This window comes from Blennius ocellaris, assembly GCF_963422515.1.
Source record: "Blennius ocellaris genome assembly, chromosome: 20".
Lineage (NCBI taxonomy): Eukaryota > Metazoa > Chordata > Actinopteri > Blenniiformes > Blenniidae > Blennius > Blennius ocellaris.
Window position 1 is genome coordinate 20,266,787 of NC_137669.1, and position 13,574 is coordinate 20,280,360.

Genomic DNA, 13,574 nt, shown 5'->3' on the forward strand with positions numbered 1-13,574 from the left:
TATGGAAGACTGTTTGAGCTCCACTTCCCTCCCTCAAGCCCTAAACAGATCCTTTGTTGTTGATTGTTGTTGAACATTATACACTGTGCAGTCTGTTGTTCTGTAAATGAGACGGTGATATCTGCTGTGTTACAAAGCATTTCATTGGAGACGTTGCATAAAGCCTCACAATGTGTTTGGACATATTGCCATTTTGTTTTTCAAAGTAATTGAGAAAAAAAACGGACATACTGTAACTTTGGTCGTGACACATATCGCACCTATAGTAGGACTTCATTGTGTCTCTGCGAAGTGGTTTGGATTAAAGTGTTTCAATGTTTGGGTGCATGCATGCTCCAAGGTCCAGACATTAGAGTAGAATAGTCTGTGTGATGAATCCGATCCACAATTTAAAGATATTTTTAAAGTATTTCGTTGAATTTGAAGCCCATACCTGTCATTTCCAATTGCTAATTGCCTCCTTTTTATTCTTTAGTGAACAACATGTCAACGTTTCTCCCGTCTCATCCCCCCGCAAAACGTTTACCCTGCGTTCGTCCGGTCATCGTGCGCCGCAGCATATCTGTCCTCCGGTGGGCGCCGCACATCAGTTTAAGCAGTCAACTGTGATCACGGCTAATTAGTGGCAGTATCTTGTAGCATGGATGCACCCTCAGTGACAAAACTCATCCGTCACCACTTTTGTTTTTGCACAAACCTCATTTTCAATAAAAGCAAAACCATTCTGAGACGACTCTGTGGATGGAATGGTAATTAATGAAGCGGAGCTGTGATGTCAGTCTATAAATACCAGACTGCTACGCCGCTTTTATTCACAGCACAATACGGTAGCGTGCACCTGCACCGGGACATTCAGCCTCTTCAGCACATGTTTACAGGAAAGTGCTCTTTACCTTTGTCAAGAGGAAAAGTTCATACGCTTGCACATAATCGCACCTGCTGACCCGTTAATTCTTTAGCGTTGTCTGAGAAAAGACAATGGGATTTATTATTTCTTGAACCACAGATGAACTCTCTGAGACACGGACTCTCTTAAGTAGACTGATACTGCTTAAACCAGACACAGATTCTTACAGTTGGAATTATAGTCGACTTCTCAAAACACAGAGATGCTTTCAACATCTTTCAACTTGACATATAGTCCTTTAGAATATGGAATACTTTTTTTAATACCAGAGAGAGTTTCTTTGCCTAAGCCTTTGAGGCAAGTCTTAACTTTCCGCGTTCTCTTGTATTTATTAAAAATAGAAGCATTTTGGCTTTCCATCATACCTCGAAAAGCATCTGAGAAGTCGTGTTTAGATTATTTTGTTGTAAAAAACACATTCTGCTGTAGTATCAGACGACTCGATAAATGTGGAGATGGTCATTTACAGAAATCCAAGGAGTTTTTAGCTATAAATGGTAACTTGTCAATGATTTTAATCAGTTTCACACTTTCTAAATGACATATAAAGCTGTTGATTTCACCTTATCTTAACAGAACTGGGTTTCCTGAAAAGGTACACAGATTGTTCAAAGTACCTTACAAGAAAATCGTTATGCTGACAAAACAAGAAGCACATGCAAACAAAAATACAAGAAAAGACCAGAAATAAACTAATTCATCAAGTTCAACTAAGATTGATTTTTACAAATATTTAAAATTTTAAAAATCAGGTCAAACTGATTAAATATATACAATAAAAAGTTTGTATTTGATCACATCAGCTGTTGTGGTTATTTAGTAATATAACAAAAGGCAAAATTAATGTAAAATTACTTGAAAGTAAATAAACTTCTTTGAATCAAGTCCACATTTTTAATTTGACATTGAATAACTGGTACTTTGAGATGTAGTCCTATACAAACAACTATTTCCTAAACAACAAGATGTTCTACAAAAAAAATGGGACCAAATTAAAAACCATCAAAGCTGAAGCATGAAGCCTTAAAATCATAAGTTCGGCTGAAAACACAGGAATCTAAGAAGAAACATGTCTTCGTCACCTGAATCCAAATGTAGTGAAATCAATAAAATCATTAAAATGATTATCTGCTGACGATGAGACTGTTGGCAGCCATGTTTTCTGCGGCGTCCCATCAGAAAATCGCGTCACGCTGCTTACAAGCGTCCTCCCCTTGATCTTTAGCTGCCTCGCGTGGCGCGCGCTCAAGGAGGCCACCGCGCCGAGTACGACGCCCGCAACGCTTCGTCCTTGCCGCCGTGAGTGTGGCGGCCATGCTCGGCAAGAGGACGCCGTTATAGGTCACTTGGTTCACCGCTCCGTCTGGGGAATGCCAAACAGGCCGGGAGAGGGGGAAGCAGACTTCCTCTTCTCGGATCAGAGAGAGACAATGAGTCAAAAACAATGCAAGGCAGAACAGAAAGTGAAACCTCAGCCCCTGCAGAGAGGATGAGAAGACATCACCGGGTGTTTTTTCCTTTTTTTTTCTTTCGTGAACCACCTGAGACCGAGAACGTTTGAAACACTGTCAATTATTCACCGTCGCGCCCCGGAGTTGGAGACGGGCAGATCTGTTACGTGTGGAGACCAATTGGTTGGCTGCAGCAGTAAAGATGACAGAGAGTGTGAAAAGCAACGGAAGATTGGCAAAAATGGGATTTTTGCAGCCCCGACAATGAAAGCTCGAGGTGGCTCTGGAAACCTCACAGGAGTGTTGTCGAGTGCGTCGCCGCCCTTCCACTTGGCGACTCGCCGCTTCCAACCCAACAACAACTGACATTCGTTTTCAATCCGGCCAATTAGTGGGGAGGGGAAAAAAAAAAAAAAAAAAAAAGAGCCTGTCCTGTTTGGAGTTCTTCAGCACAGTGCATCAGCGACAGATCTTTTTAATTGTAAAGAAATGTTCAGTCGTACTCCAGAGACCTCTGTGCAGGGGCGGAATTGTATATATCCTCCTTTTTTCATATCACTTCTCTCTTTGCTTCGGCTTTAGCACCCAGTACAAGCTGTTCCCTGCATGTTTAATTCAGCAGGAGGCATAAAAGTGTTCCGCATTATCTCCCTGCTTTGCTCTGAAGGAGAAGGGAGACGGCGCGGTGGAAGGAGAAGGCTGGAGCAGAAGAAGAGGCCTATTAGTTATTGAGCTTGGCTTTTGTTGTTAATCCAGTTAAAGCCGAGCCTCTGCCAGGCCAGCTGAGACTCCAGCAGATGTGGATGAAGTTTCCTCCTCCCAACACTGTTTAGAAGAGCCCTCATTGTACTCTGCAACCGATTTATTTAACGCAGCCGCCGCCGCCGCCGCCGTCCCGGTTTCCTGCTTTCCCCCGGATACCTTCCTCTGCTGCCGCCACGCTGCTCCTGCAGTGTTCTCGGCTATACTTAGGGATGTAATTCATCACGGTGTTTATTTTCTCCCCTCCGTGCAGGTTCTTTCAGGTTCTCCATGTACACCGTCATGTAAAAGGAACATTCATTTCAAAAAGTTGGCTTCCGTGTTGTGAACATTTTGAACGCGTCAGGATTCTGTTTCTTCTTTTCCTTTGCGTTGCAGCATTTCAATCACGTTTTCCGAAGTGTCGGACTGGTTTTTACCTGCAGACGAGCCGAATCGCCAGACACTGCTGGCTTTTCAATATTTCAATATTTAAGTTGTCAGCTGGTTTGGGGATTTTATAATGTTTTGATCTGGTTGTATTTTGTTTAATTTTGTGGCAATTTTCAATTTTCTTTTTCTTTTTTTTTTTTATTCCTTGAGATCAGGGGCGTCAATTTGATCCCACTTAATAATAGAACTATAATCTATAAAGCCCTAAAACTCTAAATCTCTCAGCAAAGTATTCATATGTCAGTCAGAAGTTTACATTTAATTAACTATGTTTTTACAACACCTGACAAACCTGAAATTTGAATTTAAAAAAAATGCAATTTCATCAATATTCTGCCTCATTTCACCATCTGCTTTACATCTATTTACATCATTACGTCTATTTACATCATTAAAGACATAAAACATTTGGCCACATGTCGCTGGAACTCAGATATATAGATGGCTGGTTCATATTTTAATTAACTTGTCAAAGTCTAGAAATGATGTTTATTGAAGACACATTTCTAGATCTGTGTATTGATCCTGATCACCTGAACTGATTGACCAGATAATACAGACTGAAGTGCGCCCCTGGTGGTTAAATAAACACATTGCAGTTAATAGGATAATTTCTCACCTGCTGGCAAATTGAATCGTGACCCGATCTTGTCCAAACATTTGCGAACACCTGCTTTAGATGAACTGGATGAGACTTGAGTGAAACTGTCTGACAGGAATAAAGGATGAGCAGTTATATCTTGGTCATTTTCGGTTTAGTGTGAATGAATCTATTCGCCGGATGGCGAAACATCTGTCAAGCTACTTCTGCAAAAGTGTCTGGAGTTTGTCATTGTGAACGTTCTCATCTGAGAGAAAGGAGCAGTTAGAAGTTAGTGTGAAGCTCCGAGGAGCCGAACTGAACCGACTGACGTGGTTCCGGCGTTTCCCCCCGTCCGGTCTGCCGTCTAATAAGACCGGGAGAGGAAGAGAGGAATTCTCCGGGTTTCATTAAAATAAATGTCAGGACGAATATTTAACTGTCGGGGAAACTCGACAATTGACGGTAGTCTTATATTTTTTTGCCTTTCGTCTCGTGGAGCTGCTCTTTCGTCCCCGACTTCATTTCCAACCAAGAGAAGAAATTTAAATACATTTATCGCGTTCCCGGAGTGCTTCTTTAATGAACTGGATCTGAAGGAGCCCAATTTCATTTGATTATTTTGTTGTTTCTGAAGCTTAAAGTGCAGAATGCAAACACATGACTAAAGGTGTTTGATGGCCTCAGGTTTTATCTTCAGGTTTATTTTTTTTTCCTTTCTTCTTTTCCCCAATTAGGCCCCTTTTAATTGTTGATCTTGGGTTTTTTTTTTCCGAGCGAGAGATACCCCGATGACCCCAACAAGTCTCCACTTTGAATCAAACGGTTGTTTGAGGCTCAAACTTGTGGAGGAAACCGTTTTCATTTTAAAGAAAGCCAACAAAACCAATTCAGCGTTTTCAGAAGTGGAACGGCTCTTGTCTCCGGTTGAACCTGACTGTGATGTTCCATATGCCCACCCAGATCTGCAGCCTCAGGTTTCACCGGGAGCGGCGAGCTTTGAGGTTTGCCTCCGCTTGTTCATCCAGCTCCCTGAAAGCTTTGTGCAGGCAGGCAGGGTGTGGGCACAATCCCCACCGGGACGACTCTCCAGATCCTGAAAGGCAACGACCACAGCGCCGTGAGGCGGCGGCGGCGGCGGGCGCCGACTGTGTGCATTGTGGTTGCAGCAGCAGGAGAGTCATTTGTAAAGGTTTGGTCGATTTGGTCCCTGTGCTCACTTTACTGTCTGCTCTTGGCAGCAGGGTGGAGACGGAGCTGCAGACGCCCACGCCTCACCTGGGTCTGCAGCTCCGTCGTAAATCTTAAACATGAAATTGGGCTGCAGTTTTTTTTTGTTTTTTTTTAAATTCTCAAGTCATTCTTAGATATTATAGTAAAATTCAACCTTGACGGGTCGTGACAGCAAACTGTGTTTTTAAAACAGTTATTATGGACCAGGAGACTGAAACGTACATTTATATGCCATAGCTATTATTTGGAGCGTCTTGTTGTTATGACGACATGTTTACATCCCCTTCAGTAAATCATGAACGCGTTTGTGTTTTCCGCACACGGCTTCCCACTTCAATCAGTGCATAATGTTCATTGATGGATTCCGCGTGAGTGTCTGAAGGCCTCGACTGGACGGAGCAAATGAAGTCACATCCGGCGAGTCGTTTTCTAAATGCGGCACCGACGTCATCAGCTGTTGTCCAACAAAACATCAATGGGGGGTTTGAAGCTCAGTTCTGCTCCAGCTTTGTGACCAAATCACAATTTTCCTCATCATTTCTTTGAAAATCTAATGAAATAACCCACAATGCATCAGTCTACTGGAGGTTTTTTTTAAGGTTTAGTCTTCAATTAAGTTGTGGCTTTTGAGGTATTAACAAGAAGACTGTGTTGTAGTTATAGACTGATTATTTGTTGGCTGTTTAGTTTATCTTTAAAGTGGTGTCACAAAAAGTTTCTTTTTTTTTTAATGAAAAACCCATTTTTGAATCAAGTATGACACATAAAAGTTGAGTTGATTAAGTCATCTGATAAATCAACACAACTTGTTTTTACACGGTGCCGGATAAATCAGATTATTCCAATAATGAAAACGACATGAACACATGAATATTGTGGGCGCTCCTTCTCCATCAAGGTGTCCAATCTGCAGCCTGTGGTCTTTTTTGAATTACAATGGAGCCTATATGAAACCTGCATTGCAGATATACTCGCGCATCAGCAGAGGATTTAACAGTTTCACGATTTTCCTTAATGGACGTTCATTATTTTTACTTTATGATGCAACTTTCTTTTTTTTTTTTTTTTTCCTCTGGACTGTAATTTGACACTTAGTTTACACTTCAGAGAGCAAAATAGACCCACTGTGATCACAGCATAAAGAAACCGACTTTTAATTAGTCCAGTGCTTAAGTTAATTAATGCGGCGCCTTCATGCAGCCGACTCGGTGGTAATTGTTCGGCTCATTTGTGATGTGGAGGAGCAACCAGAGCAGAGTGCCATGTTTGGGCCAGCTGGTTAAAAACGGAAAAATAAATAAATTACTTATGCAAGTAAACACACCTTTCCGGAGTCCTCTGAGATTATTGCCGGCTTTGATTTTTTCCCCCCTCTATATTAAACCCACCCCATTAACGCAGTTTTCAGGAAACTTTGACATTCACTGGAAGCCTTTTCTTCAAAACATAAAACGTTGAGCTTCAGACTTTTCTGCATATAATACAGAATATGAGTCCAGTCCATTGATATAATTCAGATATGTGGACCTTGATGTGTTCAAGGATAAACGCTGAAAATTTGAGATGGCCTTGTGATATAGTCGTATTCTCACACAAAACAGCTTGTTCTGCATGATGAATTTCAGAGAAAAACATAATGTCTCAGCACAGATAGTGGCGTTTCTAAGGCGGGGGGGGGGGGGGGGGGGGGTCAAAGCTGAGCCCCGTGTACTCCTCCGGGTACTCTGGTTTCTTTCCACGGTTCAAAAACATAGTAGAGATTTGCATTCTCTTTATACAACATTCTTACAAGAAAACAAGCTTTCTTTTTGTTTGTTTGGTTTTTTTTTTTAGCAAGACGGCACTTAAACAGCTTCCAGAGTTTCTTGCATTTCCATATAGCCGCTGATCAACACTTCAGTCTCAAAATTAAACTTTTCTGAAACAAAATCCCCTAAAGGAGGCCGTTTCTACAATCGTCATGTAAACTGCTTTTGGTTTGATACCAGAAATTAAACCCGATCACTACATTTTCTATTTATATGTATTCTCGCAATTCTCACATTTTTTGTGAATATTTAGAGGGTTTAGGCATTGGGGCTTCACAACGCAAATTGCAGACTTTCATCCAAAAATAAATAAATAAAACAATAAACGTGAAAAAAGCGATTGCACTTTATTCATCCGAGATGTCAGGTACAATATTTATCTTAGCAATATACGTAAGAAAGTACTCATACTTTCTTATGCTATTTCTTTCTTTTTTTTTTCTTTTTTTAAATTGGTGGAAAATTATAGTGAACCACAGTGAAATTATGGTCTGTATGTGTCAACACAAAGACCCGGGCTAAATACCAGGAACGTTTATACAATATAAAACTGTGGAATTAAGTTAAATGTACATGAAACCTTCAATTTTCTTCCCTTTTGTTGTAGAGAAGATATTCACTATTTACAATATTATCTGCGAAAACTCAGCCAGTATTTAAGATAATAATAATAATAATAATAATAATAATAATAATAATCAGGTTTTAGGTAACTAAATGAGCAAAATTGAGAACAAAAAAGAAGGAAGAAGAGCAACACTTCAGAGGTTCACATTCCTGCAAAAACCCAAACAATCCAAAAACATGTTTGTTGTGTTAACTGTGTGTAAATGTGATTGATCGTGTTGCACTGGCGGCCTGTTCAGCCTCACCTGGTTCAGCCTCAGCGGCTGCTGCCTCCGCAGTGTGGGTGGAAGATGGATGTAGAAATATTAAAAGCTAATAACTCTTTCTGAAAGCAAAAGTATTTTCCCCCGCTTATTTGTCGTCAGTCATCACGGTGATGAGAATTGACGGACAATCTGTGTTCATTTCAAACGCGACACAGCTCATTTTCAGGGAAATTTCCACATTTTTTTTAAACAAGAGAGACTCCTTTCAAACAAGTGAGGTTATCTTTCCCCCGCGGGGACTTTATCTTTCCCTCCTTTCATCCAATGTAAATCAGCCATTGTGACTGAGCAGGAGATTACAACTCGTACAAACACAGATGTTTTTCATTGTGCAAAGCCCTCCTGTTTTGGACGGCAGCCCAGCTTCCATCTTCCCTGCTTCTTCTGGGAGAGAAAAAAACCACAGGACAATGAAGGCGAGGCTCCCCCCCTTTTTAAACACATTTAACACCATCCATCTGCCGTCCTGACAGAACTGAAGGCAGAAGAAAGTATTAAGTTATTTACAAAGAGGTGGAATCAGGGGTTACTTCCCAAGCAGTACGGCACCTCACTTCGCGCTGCAGATGAAACCTAAAGCAGTCGGAGAAAACCTCCGCAGAAGCGTGAAGCTTTGGCAGCCGGTGTCAAATCGTTTCGGGCTCTATTTCAAAAAACACATGAAATTTCTCTTCAGTACCCGCAAAGTACAGCGTACTCGGCCACAGAGAGCGGTGTCATTTTACCCATCAAACCCCTGAAATACCTGTCATCACTTTAAAAAGAGAAAAATATCAAAAGAAAAAAAAAATACAGTTTTTTCGTGGAAATTGTGTGAAATGACAGACGTCTCATTTCGGCTTGAATCTCCCCAAAGTGCTGCCCCGACATTCTGTTGTTGCCACTCCAGATAAGCCACCAACCAAATCCTTGTGTAGATGTCAGATTCTGTCACAGTTTCCTTTTCTTTGCTTTTTTTTTTCCCCCCCTTCTTGCTCATGTTTCCTGCTTCCTTATCAGAACTGTACAAATCGCAGTGAGAAACCTCCATCCTGCGGTGTCGGGTCAGCACTGATGCCCGGCCAGATATTTGGCGGCTGTGGTGTTTTTTTCCTGCAGCGGGAAAGTGAGATGGATGGGCGCTGTGTTTAGCTGTTAAATGAGCAGATCACTCTTTGTCCAGGGGGAGGAAATATAAATCTGTGAGTGTGTGTGTGTGTGTGTGCTCAGCTGGTGCGGTGACGGGGAGTCTTTCAGAGTGACTGACTAAGTCCATAAGCTGCGAGGCTTTTTTTTTTTTTTTTTACAGGGCCGCCGGCCCCTCGGTGCAAATGTCAGCTTGTTCACTGTGTTTCCTCCCGTATAGTCCACTTTGAATTTCTGGCACTTTGTTGCGTTTAAACAGTCCAAATTGTTTGAGGGCCACTTAGCCGGGGAGAGTGTGTAGTGAAGCGGTGACGCAGCGGTTCACTCTGAGGGTCCTGGTTCGGATCCAAGGGACTTTCAGTCTCGTGTTTCATCTCCAAGATGAATAAATTAATTATTCTGACCAACTAGTCGGTGTATGATGGCGTTCCACTCGGTAATCACTCTACAACCCAGAGATCGTCCCGTTAAACAGGATTGGCTCCGCCCACTCGCGAGTTTATCGTCAGATGTTTGATAAATGGATGTAATTTAACACTTTTCCACCGCTTGAGGGTCTTTACACTGTTAATCACCTACACACACACACACACACACACACACATGGCACACACATGGGTTCAGTGTCTTGCTCAAAGACACTTCGACATGTGGACAAGGGAAGATGGGTTAACTGTCCAACCGGGCCGCCACGTTTGTGTACATATAGTGGTTAGCTCCTCGACGTGCCATCTTTCTATTGGAAACCTTGAAGTCCCAACACGGCACCTTGTGGAACTCATGCAAGTTGGAACAATTTCATTTACACCATGTGAAGACAGAAATACAACCGTTGTTATTTGTATTTTCTGGTTCATCTTCCTGTGTCTTTCCATGTGACACAAGATGGTTAAAAATGCTGTATTTTGGTAGGTTTTATACAAAAAAAAACCCTAGATGTTAATTAAAAAAGTTTCCCTTTCCCACTAAGATGATTTATATGACTTCTCCGTCTCATCTGCGGGCAGCTCAGCTGCCACTTCCATCTACTGAACATTAAGATTGAGGACGACGCAGCAAACTTGGCTCTGTCTAAAATTCATCTTCAAGCTGATTAACTATCGCAGTAAATTCTCGTTCCTCTAATATGTCCAGAATTAACATGAGAGCCGGAGCCAGATCAATCGGGGAACACATTTTGTGACTGGAGTTGGTTTTCCTTGCGCACATAACTCATTTTAGAGTCACATTTATTCTCCGTTTGGAATCGGTTGTGCTTCTGACCGAAGCTCCGGTTGGATATTTTCAGGTTTGCTAGACGTTTGTCTCAATAAGCCGTTGCTTCTTGTGATGCTTTCAGTGGTTATAACAGATTCATTGCCCATATTAATCCGGGTGTCATGTGCTCTGCACTCATTCCATTGCTGAGGTTCTCCGCCGGTGCAAGATGGCCTGAACATCGAAGATACGAGCTGTGAGTCCAAGTCCTCAGGCTGTGGTGAGATTGGACAGGGCATCACGAGAAAACAAGTGTTTCTTGCCAAACGGTGCCGGTAAAGCATAAAACTCTATTGGCAGTTGGGGTGAGGTTTGTCCCGGGGGAGAAGGCGGGTCAATGGTCAATGCGTCTCTTCTTCTGATGAATCATTTGTATCGCAGTCAAAGTTGGAATCTGTCTCCCTCTCGCAGTGATTGATGCTGCCTTGCACACAAAGCACATCAAATAATTGTTTTTTTATAAACCCAGGTAAGGCGGTGTGGCCAACTCTCGATCATCTGGACGAAAAGTTACACCGATAACCTTTAAGATCTTACAAAAACACGTCGGATGAAAATTATGAATGATTTTCCTTTGTGCTGATTAGAAGCCCTAAACGTGCATAAGTGAACCTGCATTCATATTAAAGTGCCATTACATTACTTTTGAACTCCAGTTATTAATTTGGCTTTAAAGGTTTTGATGAACGTCACAGTAAACAAACGAGAGCTGCAGCCGCTGTGTGTGTGTGTGTGTGTGTGTGTGTGCGTGTGTGTGTGTGTGTGTGTGTGTTGTTAAGTGATCCTGACAAAGAAAGCAGTTTCCCTCCATTGCCAAAACTATTTTTTTAATTTTCATTTGTGACGACGTCGCTGGTGATTTGTCTGGTTTGTGATGCACTTGAAGTTGCGGCAATCAGTGAGTGATTGCAATCAACAGGTTTGCTCATGTGTGTGTGTGTGTGTGTGTGTGTGTGTGTGTGTGTGTGTGTGTGTGTGTGTGTGTGTGTGAGTGTGTGTGTGTGTGTGTGTGTGTCTGTCTACAGGAGCTTTTATTGGAGTAACAGCAGTGACAGTAAAGCGGCTTTACCATGAATATCATGAATATAATCTTCAGATGTGTTTTGAATTGAGCTTCATGACATTGTGCATGATTTCACACACACACACTTCTACATGATGGTGGATCTGTGATTTTCACGAAAAGCAGCACAAGACGTTTAAACTGCAAATATACAACTTCACACACTGATGCTTTATCGCCGTCACAGCTCTCGCTCAGGTCGTCTCACAGCGACTCACAATTGTTTTATCATCTCTTAATAAGCAACTCTGATCTTGTTTTCTTCTCGTGATTAAAATGTGAGAGCATTTATTTATCCCTCTTTCCTCATTATCTCCAAACCTCAGGTCCCTGTCGCAGTATCGGAACGAGCTCCGGACTTTTCCTCCATGTTTTACACGTCTTGTTATCCGCCGTTGACGTTTTAATCAAGCAACTTCAGTCAGTCAGTTGTCACTGAAACAACACCGAAAAGTTGCGTTGTCTCTCAAAAGTTTTCCAAGAATACATTTAAGAGTATCTTCACAAGTAAATGGAAATGAACCAATTTGTAAAAACCAGGATGTTTCATAAATGATCTGAAGTCGAGGAAAAGCCAAAACCAAAGAAAGTTTTCTTTTAATGAAATGAAAATTCCAAATGAAGGAAATACCCTGGATACAATTACACTGTATATTATACAGGTTTTACTTGAGAAGCTTGGTCTGTCTTGACATTTGCAGTAAAACCAACCTGCAGACCAGATTCACCAGCATGACCTTCCCAAAACATCCATAAAAATGTGTCATATTTCAGGAAAAGAGACCGAAACAGTCGTTTATTGTCCAATTTTTAACAATTCTACTGCCACGGAATGAAAATTAATCTCTCCCCTGACTTATGACAGGGTGAAATAGTATAAATCAATAGCAAATTACCAGTAAAAAAAAAACCGAATAGCAACTACAAAACTGTAGTGAATTATTTACCATTATATTATTCTAATGCATAAATGGCAGCAAGCCAACTTATTCAGTCAAACTGTAATTTGTGTTTGTGTTGGAAAGTGTATCAAGCGGGGGAAGAAAATGAAATGGAGTTTCAAAAGCGCTGCGATTAAAAAGTCATCTGGAAACGAAGACGAAGAAATTGAAGAGGAATATTAAGGCTCAGATATTAGGTTATAACAGCAGGTGCTGTTGGAGAGCAACTCCTCACGTTTGCAGCTCTGCCGATTCAATTTTGAACGTATGAATGTGCAGTTTGTGGGCCGGAGCTTCATCTCTCGGTGTTTCACGTCGACTCTGCGCTGGAAAAAATCTGCAAACCAGATGAGACTGTTCAAATCAGCAAATACAGGGTTTTGTTTTTTTTTTTCTTTCAGTGCTTCAGCTAGAATACGACAAAGAGCCTGTAGCAACCAATCATGTCATAACTGCAAATAATGTAATAATTGCCAGTAACATTTTGAATGTAATAAAGCCAATTACATAACAATGTGATAAAATGGCAGATAATCGAAAGACACTGCCGCTTATGTTTTCTCAATATGACGACTATCCAATCCACTATATTCGTACATATGTTTGAGAAGTAAACTGCAGAATACCTGCAAAAGCACTTGTACTTATCTATCATCATAAAACCAGCTTTAGTAAATACTGCTGCTTTATGTAATACCTTGTTAGATTATTGGCCAAATATATTAAAGGCAATGGCTCAAATATCTGATGACACTATTGATAAGTTATGATAGTCTTGGTTTCACTACATTATCACCCATTATAATATATTTGGTTGTTACGAGCCCAGTGCAGTGAAATTCAGTAGCACAAAGATGCTTCAACATACTTCCAAAATATGAAATCCAATCCTGAATGTATTGTAGGTGTAACGGAGACAAATGGACCTCATGAAATATTCTCCAGGGAGCAGCAGTGGTAACAATCTCCGTCCTATAAATACTCAATATGTCTCAGTATATCGTGTGGGTGTGAGCTGGTGTTGGCCCTGTGATGTACCGGCGTCTTCTTCTGACTGTACTTTGCCTTTCACACTTTATTATCTGCAACGGACGCCACTGCCCAGCGGCTCTAATTCAACTG